Source organism: Rousettus aegyptiacus, unplaced genomic scaffold (assembly GCF_014176215.1).
Source record: "Rousettus aegyptiacus isolate mRouAeg1 unplaced genomic scaffold, mRouAeg1.p scaffold_m13_p_5, whole genome shotgun sequence".
Classification (NCBI taxonomy): domain Eukaryota; kingdom Metazoa; phylum Chordata; class Mammalia; order Chiroptera; family Pteropodidae; genus Rousettus; species Rousettus aegyptiacus.
In genome coordinates, this window is record NW_023416308.1 from 47,749,945 (window position 1) to 47,762,203 (window position 12,259).

Below are 12,259 nucleotides of genomic sequence, written 5' to 3' on the forward strand. Positions count from 1 at the left end.
ATAATTTTACAGTAGGTCCTCCGTTATCCATGTAGATAAGTTCCAAGACCCTCAGTAGATGCCTGAAATCATGGGTAGTAAATCTGTTACACATTACATTTTTTCCTATACCTGCACACCTATGACGAAGTTTAAACTACTCTTGTGCCTTGGGGCTATTATTAATTAAAATCAGGTTACCAGGATAAGACACTGTGATATCTCAACAGCTGATCTGATAACCCAAATAGATAATAAGTGACTACTGGGCAGGTAGGATAGATGATGTGGATATGCTAGACGAAGGAAAGATTCATGTCCCAGAGTGGATGGAATGGGACAACTTGAGAATTCATCATGCTACTCAAAATAATGTGCAATTTAAAACTTATGAATTGCTTATTTCTTGAAATTTTTATTTAATTTTTTGGACTGCAGTTGACCATTGGTAACAAATTGCAAAAAGTGAAGCTACAGATAAGAAGGGACTACCGCACGTACATCATAGCACTGTCGTGAGAGTGAGTTAATATGTATAAAGTGCTTAGTCAAGTATCTAGTCTATAGTAAGGGCTATCTGTAAGGGGTCTGAGACTGACCTTACCAGCTAGTAAGTTAGCCTGTTAGTACTTTATGGATGTTGTCAGAAGACACAAGACTCTTGGATCAGAGACAAAGAACTTTAATGCTCTGGTAGAGCAAAGATCATGAGTGTCATATTTGTATCACCTCTTCTTCCCTCCTGCCTTCAAGTCCTTATGGGGCTGGTGGGAAGGGGCCTAGTTGTTATAGCACAGCTAAAGAAACCTAAGCTTAGGGAATATGCCTCTTTTATAATGGGCTGCAAGCGTGCTTGCTCTTTGCTTCCAAAGGAAACATTATCTTTATTATAATTGCAAGTGAGAAAATCTGCTTATTCTCATGAGGGAGACACACTAGCTCTATCTATCTTGCTATAAAAACATCCTTGAAAAAAGTCCAGAACAAAAGGGCAATGCCTTACTCACAAGATGTGAAGAAACATGAGAGACTCATGGGGAACTTTCTCTCAACACTATATTGTCAGAACATATTATACCATCTCCTCTGTTGGACATTCCCTGTTCTCCCAGGGAGAATTCATTGCTTCCTCTTCTGTGCTCCACAAAACTTTTTGTATGTTTTAATTATATCACATCTAATATGTGTAAAGGTGGTTTATATTTGTTTCTCCTGCTACCTTGTGAATTTCTTTAGAGCAGGTATCCTGGCTTACTCATCATTTATATTCTTACCCCTATTTACATTCCACCACCAAGAAGCATATCTAAAATTGTTGGTGCTTAATATATGCTGAGTTATTTATAATTAAAAAATTAATGCATGTCATGGGTGGGAAGACTTTTTCCCTTCAGTCTGTGATGAAGAATATTGTCATTCGAAAGGAATATGTGGCACTCAGAACAGTATAGAAACATGACTCTCATTAAGCAAGTCGATGTTTGATTTTAAAATATAGAAAATAGAATTAGAGAGGCTGTTAGCAAAGTGCCACTTTCCAAAGAAAATTTATTTATTTTTTGACTCAAGAATATAATGGTAAATGGTACATTTAAACCCACAGCATTAAAAATTCTACATATAGTTATCATGGTTTCTAGCTTCAAATTTATCCTGCTTGTAGTGGATATGCAGCACAAGGAATATTATGATTTAAATGAATATTTTGTGTTGTCTTCATTCTTCTTTAGAACTGTCAGACAATTCCTCAAGACTGAGAAACGGTGTCCTCAAGGGGGTGAAGAGAAACCTATATAGAGATGCACATCAGTCTATAGCTGTAATTACTTTGGTATCCATGGGGATGACAGGTGCCAAAGAAATGCAGGCTGATATTATGACATAAAACTGAGCTATACGATTTATCATTAAGCTTTGGCATCAAGAGAGTTCAATCTGTTCTGAGATGTGGATAAGTACGACAAAAGAGTGTTGTGTGCTTATTCTGAGTTTAAAGTGGTGTCAAATTGCGCCTTAGGAAGAGAAGAATTTAGGGTGTTCTGTCCTGATGAAAATAATTGAATATTTATTCTATGATTTCAGTTATAGTAGCAGTTAGAAACATGGTCAGATTTGTCAACAAGGATGAAAGAGAATTATCTCCAGCAGTAAGCTTTCAGATAAGAATAGAAAAGGCGAGACCAGAGATGGTATACTATAGTAATGAAAAGGCATAGCCTGGGGGAAAATCGTTCTGAGTTTAAATTCTAGCTCAGCCATTTTTTAGCTTTATCATCTTGGGGAAGTTCCTGAAATTGTTGAAACCTCATTTTCCTTGTAAGGTGTCTCCATTCTTGAGTTCCTGTGAAGACTGAGAGTTAGGATGCCTGTGTACTCCTCAGATACTGTTAATGTGTGTTAGTTTGCAACTTACATATGTATTTATTCAAGAAAGATTTTTCCCAAAGAAAAAGCATCTGTTTACCTAAGTGTTTACTTTAAGTTGCTAAAAGTGCTTTTCTATAGTTCCTAGCTGAGACCCCATGGTCCTGTTTCTCCCAGGATTCTCTAGAACTCTAATTTTCAACCCTCATTGCTTTTCTATGATGGGCGGGCTATTCTTCCTATATATAAATGAGATAATGTATGAAATACCTTGAGAATGATGTATAGCCTGCGGTAAGCTCACCATAATAGTAAATATATTATTGATTATCATTACCACCCATTTTGCAAGGATTCGCTTTCTTTTTGGAACAGCCTTTTTTACCTGTTTCTTCGCATTACTACTCTGCAAATGACAGCACTTGAACAGAGTATCGAATGCTACACAAAGTCTCATTAGAATGACAGACAGACCCTACTGAGGTGCCAAAGTTTTCAACATTCACATGGATCCCCTCTCTTCCCATGCTTGCTCCTTCCCCTGATAATTGACTGGTTTCTGGTTTTCTTTTGCTGTCCCACCTTGAAATGACAATTGAGTGTCTCTGTGTATTGAATGTGTTTTATTGTTTTTTACTTTGAACCTTGGTGAAATCCTGACCTGGCACCTGGTTACCAGATGTCATCTTTGATTACTCCATTTGCTCCAGAGAAATGCAGCTTTGCAAGCAGTGCAGTAAATCGAATTGAGTTCACAACCATGAAATAGCGGGGACGGTTTCAGACATCCATTATACTGATTTCAGTATCTTCTATCTGGCACGAGAACTCAAATACTCCCTGAAAGGAAAACATTCTATGTAGAATTATAATTATTGTCACAAGCAAGTTTCCGGCAAGTATATATACATTAAAAATCAACTACTATTTAGATCTTTATTTTGTTTCTTCAGTGAGAGCTATTCCTGGAGAGTTTCTTTAAGGCTCACATGCATACAAGTGACTGTTAAAAAGCAAAGTGGCAGTTTAAGAGAACAGTAGGTGAACACATCTGTTCTGATAACCTTATCACATTTACCTCTACAAGATCAGAAATGTGAGATATACAAAATCTTGGATATACAAAATCTGGGATACACAAAGCAGAAAAATATTAAGAAGAAAACAAAGACAAAGAATCTTAGCATTTGGGAGGGGATTAGGTCAAGAGAGATGATGGAAAGGCTAGATTTGAGTAGGGAAGAAGGGCAAAAGAGAGAATGAGAAAGGGGTGAGGGTAGGGAAAAGGGTGAGGAGAGGGGTGGGAGAGGGAGGGAGAGAGGATACCCTGAAAATGAAGGAGTAAAACAGGGCCAAGGAGCTGAAGTTTTTAAATATTTCATTAAAGGTTCACCACCTAAAAATATTCTCTGTGTGTGTATATTTTAATTTTTGCCCATGGATGTCAAATACAAGATTTAGAGTAGATTTAATATTCTAATTTAATGAGAGGGGAGAGGTACAACATAAAGGAAAGGTTATGAGTGGCTGTAGGAGTTAATGAGTTTAATTTGAGCTTCATGACTAAGCATGTTATTTCTAGTCTTTTCAAAAAAACATATGTAGTGAAATTCCCATACAGTGCTTTTGCGGACTGTGGATTTTTCTGTTTACATCTCCCCCTCCAACTCACTTTTTAATTGTGTTTTCACAAAGTAGGCTCTAATTTCTGCCAAGAGCAATGCAATTCTCTGCCTCAACTATATTTTGCTAAATATAAGCTAGAGAGAGGATGGAGGAATGTTATGCTAATCTTGAAATCCTGTCAGCATGTTTCCTCCCTAACTTGACTGGCCAGCAGCCAAATGGGAAAATGAACAAGGAAGAGGAATTCGGTGACATATTTAGTCATGTAATGCTATAATTCTTCTTTCCAAAGGAATATAAAATTTTGGATGAAAGATTAAAGTACAAGCTTAAAAAGACAAAATGGTATGTTTCACACATTTCTCAATACCAAGTATTTGGTCCAAGTGATCAGACTTTTGTAAATGAAGGAAATGAAATAAAGGTAACTTACATCTCATGGAGGATACATAATGACGTGCTTTACCCTGGGGTGGTTTTTATTCCCTTTCACACTCACTGAATCCTCACAGTCATCTTGCAAGTTTTACAGTGCAGGAAAACAGAGAGTCAGAGAGGTTTTGATAACTTATCCAAATCTCAGAAGAAATTTCAAATCCATTTTGGCCTGAGCCCCAAACACTACATCTACTTCCAAACTTTCTTGGTTAAAAAAGAACTTCAAAATATCAAGAAGATGTCAGAAATGGCAGGGTCTAGAAATCACTGCTGCTTTTCCACTTTATAAATCTAATAATAATGAAAGAGAAAAAAAAATATGCTTCAAACATTTGTATTAATTGTTTTCAGGAAGTCTTGGAATAAGATATCTAGGCTTAAAAATATTTGTTATTTCTTGTGTTAATTATGCATTACTACTTATCCAGAATGGAAATTTTGGAAAATGCAGAAAACCTTGGAGAAGAGAATAAAAATCATTAGTAAACCCACTGTATTATTTAGAATTTATCTTAGTTGCTAAAATAAAGCCATCCTAAAATTTTGTGAATTAGAAATTATAAAAATTAATTTCCCTCTCACATAAGAATTCTGAGAACATTTCAAGTAGGGTAGTAGTTCTTCTCTCTTCTTCAATGTGGCTTACCAGTTTATTCTAGCCAGCAAGAAGAGAGGAAAGAACCCTCATGCAAGAATTTATGTACAAATATCAGCTATACTCACATCATTTTCAAGAACTAAGTCACATGTCCCCTCCTAGACTCAGGCACGTATAGTCCCTGGATAATCTGTTTTTTCCTCTAGTGCTCAGGAGGAAGTGTAGATTATATTTCTGAAGAAAATGTCTCGAGCCAAAATAAACATGATTATATTTGATTTTAGATCTCTGCAGAATCTTGAATACCTATACCTACATGATTTAAAAACAAAATCAGTATATTATAACTATTGTTTTGTAATTTTTTTCATTAAATAACTATGTTGACACTATTGTCTATTATAACATCACTATAATATGGCACAGATATTCCATCATTTGGATGTGCCATACTTGATTCATCCAATTCGTGTAGTTGTTTCTAGTATTTCACTAATTTAAAAGATCGATGACTTTATGTAAAAATCTTTTTACACAACTCACAATTCTTAGAAGTTAACAGGTAAGAACTTGCTAATGTATCCTATAGAAAGATTGTATTAAGTCACTGTCCTATCCTCAATGTAAAGAGAGTAAAAACATCTGTACCTTGATAATACAAGAACCACATACCCTCGACCTCCTTAGCAAAATGATCTCCAGTTACTCTTGAAATGCGTCAGACTAGGACTCTGCCTGTGAACATTTAATTGTCATTTATAAATATTTACTTTCCACTTCTATAGAAAGATTATACTTCACCACCCTTTGAGTTTGTATTTGGCCAATGAGATGTCAGTAAATTTCATAAGCAGAAGTTTAAAATGTTCTTGCCTGATTGTATGGGTCCTTTTGTTCTTCTGCCATTGCCATGAACAAAGATTCCCCTGGTAGCATTCAATGCAAGGAAGATGATAAATATAGGCAGGCCAGGGCACAGCAGGCAACTCAGAGCCACCCAGTCAGCCCCAGCCTATACCAGCCACATGTGAGTGAAACCAATACTTTAATATTGTCTGTCACTGAAATCTAGTGGTTTATTATTCGGCAATACGTAATTGACTGATACATTGCCAATTGACAACACCTGTGACAAAGGAAAACCTACCAGTTGTGAAGCATATAACCTATTACGGGCAGGCCCGCTCTTTCTCTGGTTCTTTTCACCACTCTTTTTATCTCTCCAGTTAAGTGATTGTCCCTTAATTTTCAAGTGTCAGTAGGTGAATGAGCTTAAGTTATCATCCTAGTTGTGCCATTTTAGTTTTTAATGTTTTACAGTTTTACTCTCTCTTTGTTTGAGTCCAGTACAAGAGGCTATAGAGTGTGAAACAGTACTTGGCTTCTATAATGAGAAAAGGAAAACAATTATTAACAGTACTGGTCACAGACACCCATGGGATGCATCCTTTTACCCTACATTTTGTAAATGTAGTGCAGTGAGAGCATTGGCAAAGCCTAAACCCAGGAAATATGGTTGCAATAGGAGGATACGGCATAGTGTCTTAAATGCTTAATAAAAAATACAGTTTTACTTAAAAAGGAATAAGAATAGTCCACGGCCATGCCACTCTGAATGTGCCCGATCTCTTCTGATCTCAGAAGCTAAGTAGGGTTGGGCCTGATTAGTACTTGGATGGGAGACCACCTAGGAAGAACAGGTGCTTTAGGCATTAATAAATAAATAAATAAATAGAAATAACCGCACAAAGCTTAATATACTTTTATGGGTAATCCCCTATCATTTTATTCTAGAAACTGCTCAAGACTCAGACTTACTTTAGGAACAAATTTGGGGAATTTTCAACATTTTTATTAACTCAGAACATCTATTTGTAAGACTATTCCATGGATGATGCCCTCAAGGCTGAAGCTGCTGCACTCATTCATCCAACATTTATTGAGAATTGACTATGTGTCAGGAATCTTGTTAAAGACCCGGAATCTAAAGGTGAATATGCATATTCCCTGAGCTCAGCAAGTTGACAACTAGGAGAAGAACAGATGTGAAACATAACTTTTGTAATGCCATAATGGCACTAAGGACAAGGTGCTCTTTGAGAGGAGAGGGTTGAGCTGCAGCCAGACCTCAACCCAGTGTCCTACTTTCATTCTAGCAAAACATAGCACATTTCACATAGCACGTCAGTATCATTATTGGTTTTTCTTGGCCTTCTACTACCAAACCATGTATTATTGTCCTGATTTTCCCACTCCCTCATAACCCACCTCCTTTTTAAATAATTTATTTATAACTTCTGTAATCCTGCTGAGAGAAAACTCCCCACTGGTCTTCTTTATTTATTTTAAGCCCCAACCCTGACTCCTCTTTCCAATAGATTTACAGAGACGGGGATCCCCCGCTAAAGTTTACAGAATGTTTGGAAGACTGCAAAGTAGTTCTGTCTTATACAGAAACTATTTAAAGCAAAAGTCATTTAGAAGGAACTAAAGAAGCCCGTTATTTCATTACCTGTCTGAGGCAAGAGAAAGTTATTTTTGTTCTGTTAATCTGGGTCTCAGACTTGATATCAGTGTTAAGAGCTATGCTGGAAAATTCTACAGGGGAAGAAAGCAACACTTCAGCCCTACTCTTTCCTCTCCCAAGAGTTCTTGCTCTGCGTCAAAATTAGAGACTATTAATTATTAAGTTCCGTTTCTCATGGAAATTATACCAAGACTTTCTGATTAACGACTGAGGAAACTGATTAATGACTTATTAGTTTTTAAAAGGTCAAGTGAAAGTGTCTGCTAGTTGGTTGTATAAAACCTATTTTTTGGTCATTGTACAACAGTGGCTTCCAAACCAGCCATGTACCATCAGATTCATCTGGTGAACCTTTCATACATAAGGGTTCCAAGACCCCTCATTTGGAGCTTCTGATGGTTACAGAGTGGATCCAGAAACTCTGTATTTTTGTTAATGAGTGCCTCAGGTGATTTTGATAATTACCTTGACAAGGGAGTCACTAGAGAAGTTTCTGGGGAACACTATAACCCTTGAGATATTTAATGCTCACATTCTTCAAATTGTCTCATTTAACTTCCAGCCATAACGGTGGCTATGATTCTTGTTTCTTAGACCACAGGGATAGTAGAAAACTGGGGCTCGTGAATTCCTAAGCACCAGGACTCAGCAGGATTCCACGTTCTTGGGACCAATGAGTTTCGCGGTGAAAGATTTAGGGGTTTATCTTCCACACGTGTGTATAATCAGGAAAGGGATAACTTCATGGTCCCATTTTTTTCTCAGAAGTTTCCAGGAGGGTCTTCTATGACAGACAATTCTAAGAACACTGGTGACTCACATGCCACTAAGACTGCCGTCTCTAGAGAGTTTTAAAGAATCTCTTCTGCAGTGTAGCTAATGATGCTTGCCACTCTTGCCCCCATCCCTAGGCTGCTAAGTATGACATTTTTTTGCCCTCTGAATGTTGCCTTGCTCTTTTTCAGGTTATAATTACCTCTGTTGAGGAATCTAGATCAGCACTGACAGACTTGGGGGGCGGGAATTCCTCCTTGACTTCTTTTCTTAGCAACTTCATGGTCTTTGGTGGGTTAAGTTACTGATGTACTAAGCTTCTCTTTATGTAGGATCCAGTTCATTTCTTGCAGATATCTGAGTCTTGACACAAGGAACCTAGGTCTACGCTAGCTTGGCATGTCACTTATAAGCACACTTTCAAGAACAATGCCCTAAGACCCCTGACAACCTACACTAAAGTTTCATAGCTACTAGGCTGCCTGTATAGAGCTTTATGCTTCCTTTGGAGAATCACAGACACACACATAGACACAGACACACACACACACACACACACACACACACACAAACACACACACAGGGAAAAAGTTAGGGGTTGGAGACAAGAAAGAAGGAAGTAATATAAAAATAGGTACAAGTATTACCTGGTCTCTTTAATATAGAATCTATGATTGCTAGGCAACCAGTACCTGATTTAAACAGGTGCTGTTTAAATCATGGAAGAAATAGGTTCTTAAGATTCTTACCAGATTTAGTAAGATTAACACATCTGAAATAATAGCAAACCATACAAAGCAGAATGTTATTCAGTGTTAAAGCATGTGGAAAAGACTACAATAAAGTGTTTTAGAATTCTATAGCATTGTCCTCCCTTTGTCCATTTCTATATATCATCAAAGAGTAAACCCAAACTAATCACCACCACCAGATAACAATGGAAACTTGCTTGATTGGCTTATGCCAATAATCCAGCTGCAACTTTTTATTTTCTACTATCTTCTCTCTTTTCTTTTCTTTTTTTTTTGTTTTAACCTAGCAGCTAAGCATAACAAATGTAGGAAAACTAAATAGGAAAGTGGGAGTGCTGCCTCCCTTATTTTAGAGCTTGACAAAATGTGTTAGCTTTTACATTTTGAGCCCTGTAGGATGTCAGGCACTTCAGAGCAGGGGTGGCATCTATCTTTATGATGCTACTTGCACAGGCATCCTATTTGGATGAAATCATCCTTTGGTTCATTTATTATTTTTAAACAGAGTTTGTCAAGGTTGCCAATTGCCTTCTAAAGAGTCAATAGGTCTTCTAGTTTCATTTGCAAATCTGGGCACCTCACTGCAGAGCAACTGTGCTGCTGACTGCAGAGTGGCCTCCTGCTGTGAGCTGTATGCATTCCTTCAACCTTCAGAATAGGCACACCCTAGAAGCTGGAAGCTAGCTCATCATTGCCTTTTTTTTAGACCCTCCAGGGATACAGCAGTGACAGTGCACATTTGTCATGGCCCCATGCCCCTTGCCATCACCAGCAGATGCTCTATTGTGCCTGTTTTTGTGAGACAGTGGCTGCCTTTGTTGCCTAAGGGGATCGCCAGCAGACACTCCAAAAAACACCAAAGCCTGGAGCCCACCTCCAAGATTTTGATTTAATGGACTGTAGTGCAGTGCAGCCTGGGCGTGGATCTCTAAAGACCCCCTGGGCAAGTCTAATATATGGCCGAGAATGAGTGGCATAGGGCAGCGTAGGATTGAGACTACATTGTGAGAGTTAAAATGTAGATGAGGCTAAACCAAGAGAAGTTTTTAAAGAAATCATGTACCAGAATGTACACAATCAAACTGGCTTTTCTCTGTTGGAACTGTCTTTAGGGCTTACTTTGCATTTTCTTAAATATCTACTGTGGGGACCAAAGTTTGTGCTTTCAAGTTGATGACGAGGCTTGGCAAAAGCCTAGTGATTGGATGGAAGTTCCACTGAATTATTTTAAATCCACATGATAAGAATGATTAGGAAGTAATGAGACTGGTTTGTTTCACTCTATTCTCCATCTACCTGCTAGAATTACATTTTTCAGTGTAAATTAGATGACATCGTTCTCTCCTTAAGACTGCCCAGAGGCTTCTCAGTAGGACACAATCCAAAATTCTTGTCAGGGTCTACACAACAATGTGGCTCCTTCCCACCACACTGAGCTCACCTCCTACTGCTTTCCCTTTCAATATACATCAACCACACATGCTTTTTTTTTGGTTCCTCGAACTCACCAAACATATCACTACCTCAGGCCTTTGAACTTGCTGTTCCCTTTGTATGGAAAGCTCATTCCTTCAAATCTTTGAGTTCCTTCTTGCTATTCAGGTCTCAGCACAAATGCCAAATCTTCGGAGACACTCTCCCTCCCACCCTTTATATTCTAGTCACCCTCTACCATGTTATGGTTTTCACAGTACCTACTTCCATCTGAAATTAAATTGTTCATCAGTGCATTTATTTGTTGTCTATCTCCTCTACCCAGAATCTCAGTCCCTTGAGAGTGATGGTCTGGTTTGTATTGTTCACTCTCGTATCTTCAATGCCTACATAGTGAGTGCCTGGCACATGTTAGGCACATAGTAATTATCGTTGGAAGGAAGAAGAAACAAACGAAGAAAGGACGGAAGAGAGGGAGAGAAGAGAACTTCTAGGAAGGTAATAAGTAGTTGATAATCTCTTCCTGTTCCCAGTTTTTCAAATATGTGCCCAGCCATCTGCATTAGCAGTTTACCTTGCTCCTCCTTGGAACCAATGGAACTTGGATGAGATGTACATCAATATCTCTGTAGTCTTAGCTGCAACTCTTTTAGGACTGATACCCAACTACTATAGTGACATTTCTACCAGAAGCCTCCATGGATGGAAGCCTAGATCCTTATGATGATTGGGAGAAGCAGTAGCCATCAGCAAATTTTGGTCAAGTTCAAACATCAGACCTGATAGTGCTGAAACATCTCAATATTCCATATAGGTTATTGAGAATCTGTATGCCATACATGTATGCAAAGTTTCTGAAACAAGAGTTTGAGGAGAAAGAGAATCCTATATGTGGAATATATGTTACAGGAATACATGATGACAGTCACCATATATCAAGTGCATACTATGTGCCAGCACTGAGCCAGCTTCTTAATATACACTCTGAGATTTAGAAGAATAGAGAAGGACTAGGAGAAAGAAGAGTCTACATAATCTTTTTCTCACCCAGGCAGTGGTTCAAAATCATATTATAAGGACCAACAGATAAGAAACTGCTATAGGTTTAGAGACCCATAGATGAAATAGTCCAAAGATCACACATGCACAGTGCTGGTTGTAAATGCCGCACTCTCTCTCTCTCTTATACTAAACATTCTTGAAGAACATGAGTAAGCTGCAAGAAAGACTATGGGCCCCATTTGAGTGGGAAAGCAAACCATCTCCTGAGACATCTAGTGGAAGGTTCTGTTCCTATATTTTCAGAATAAGACATTGAACAAACTTTCTGATTCAAAACCCAGGACACCTGGTACAATTCAAAGTCTACTTTACAAATCCTGGTACTTATGAATATTTAGAGTTTTTCATATCAATGGAGTTCCACCTGAGAATCTTGAGTGTCCCACACATCCAGATGGTTCAGTAGATTCTGCTGGTGATAATATTTTAAAAAATCTTATTGCTTTGCATGAAAAACAGCATGACACTATATACCAGGTGGGAACAATGGAATACCAGACTCCTTATGCCCAAAGAATCATCTTCTTCCTGAAAGTGTCCTCCCACCTCCTCAATTTCCCCTTAGGAGGTTCTTTCCTCCTGCTTGAAGAGGAGGTAGTATGAGGATTGTAGCAACATTTTGTATTCCATTTGCTGCTTCCCGTTCTTGTCACCTCTGCTTTTCCATATACCTTTATCAAGGATTGGTGTTGCATGTGGAAGAAC

At 38.1% G+C, this 12,259-nt stretch overlaps 1 pseudogene; it reads left to right on the forward strand.

Moving 5' to 3' along the window:
• The first annotated feature begins 6,598 nt into the window (after window positions 1-6,598).
• Window positions 6,599-6,717, forward strand: LOC118603418 (annotated as a pseudogene).
• The last annotated feature ends 5,542 nt before the right edge of the window (window positions 6,718-12,259 follow it).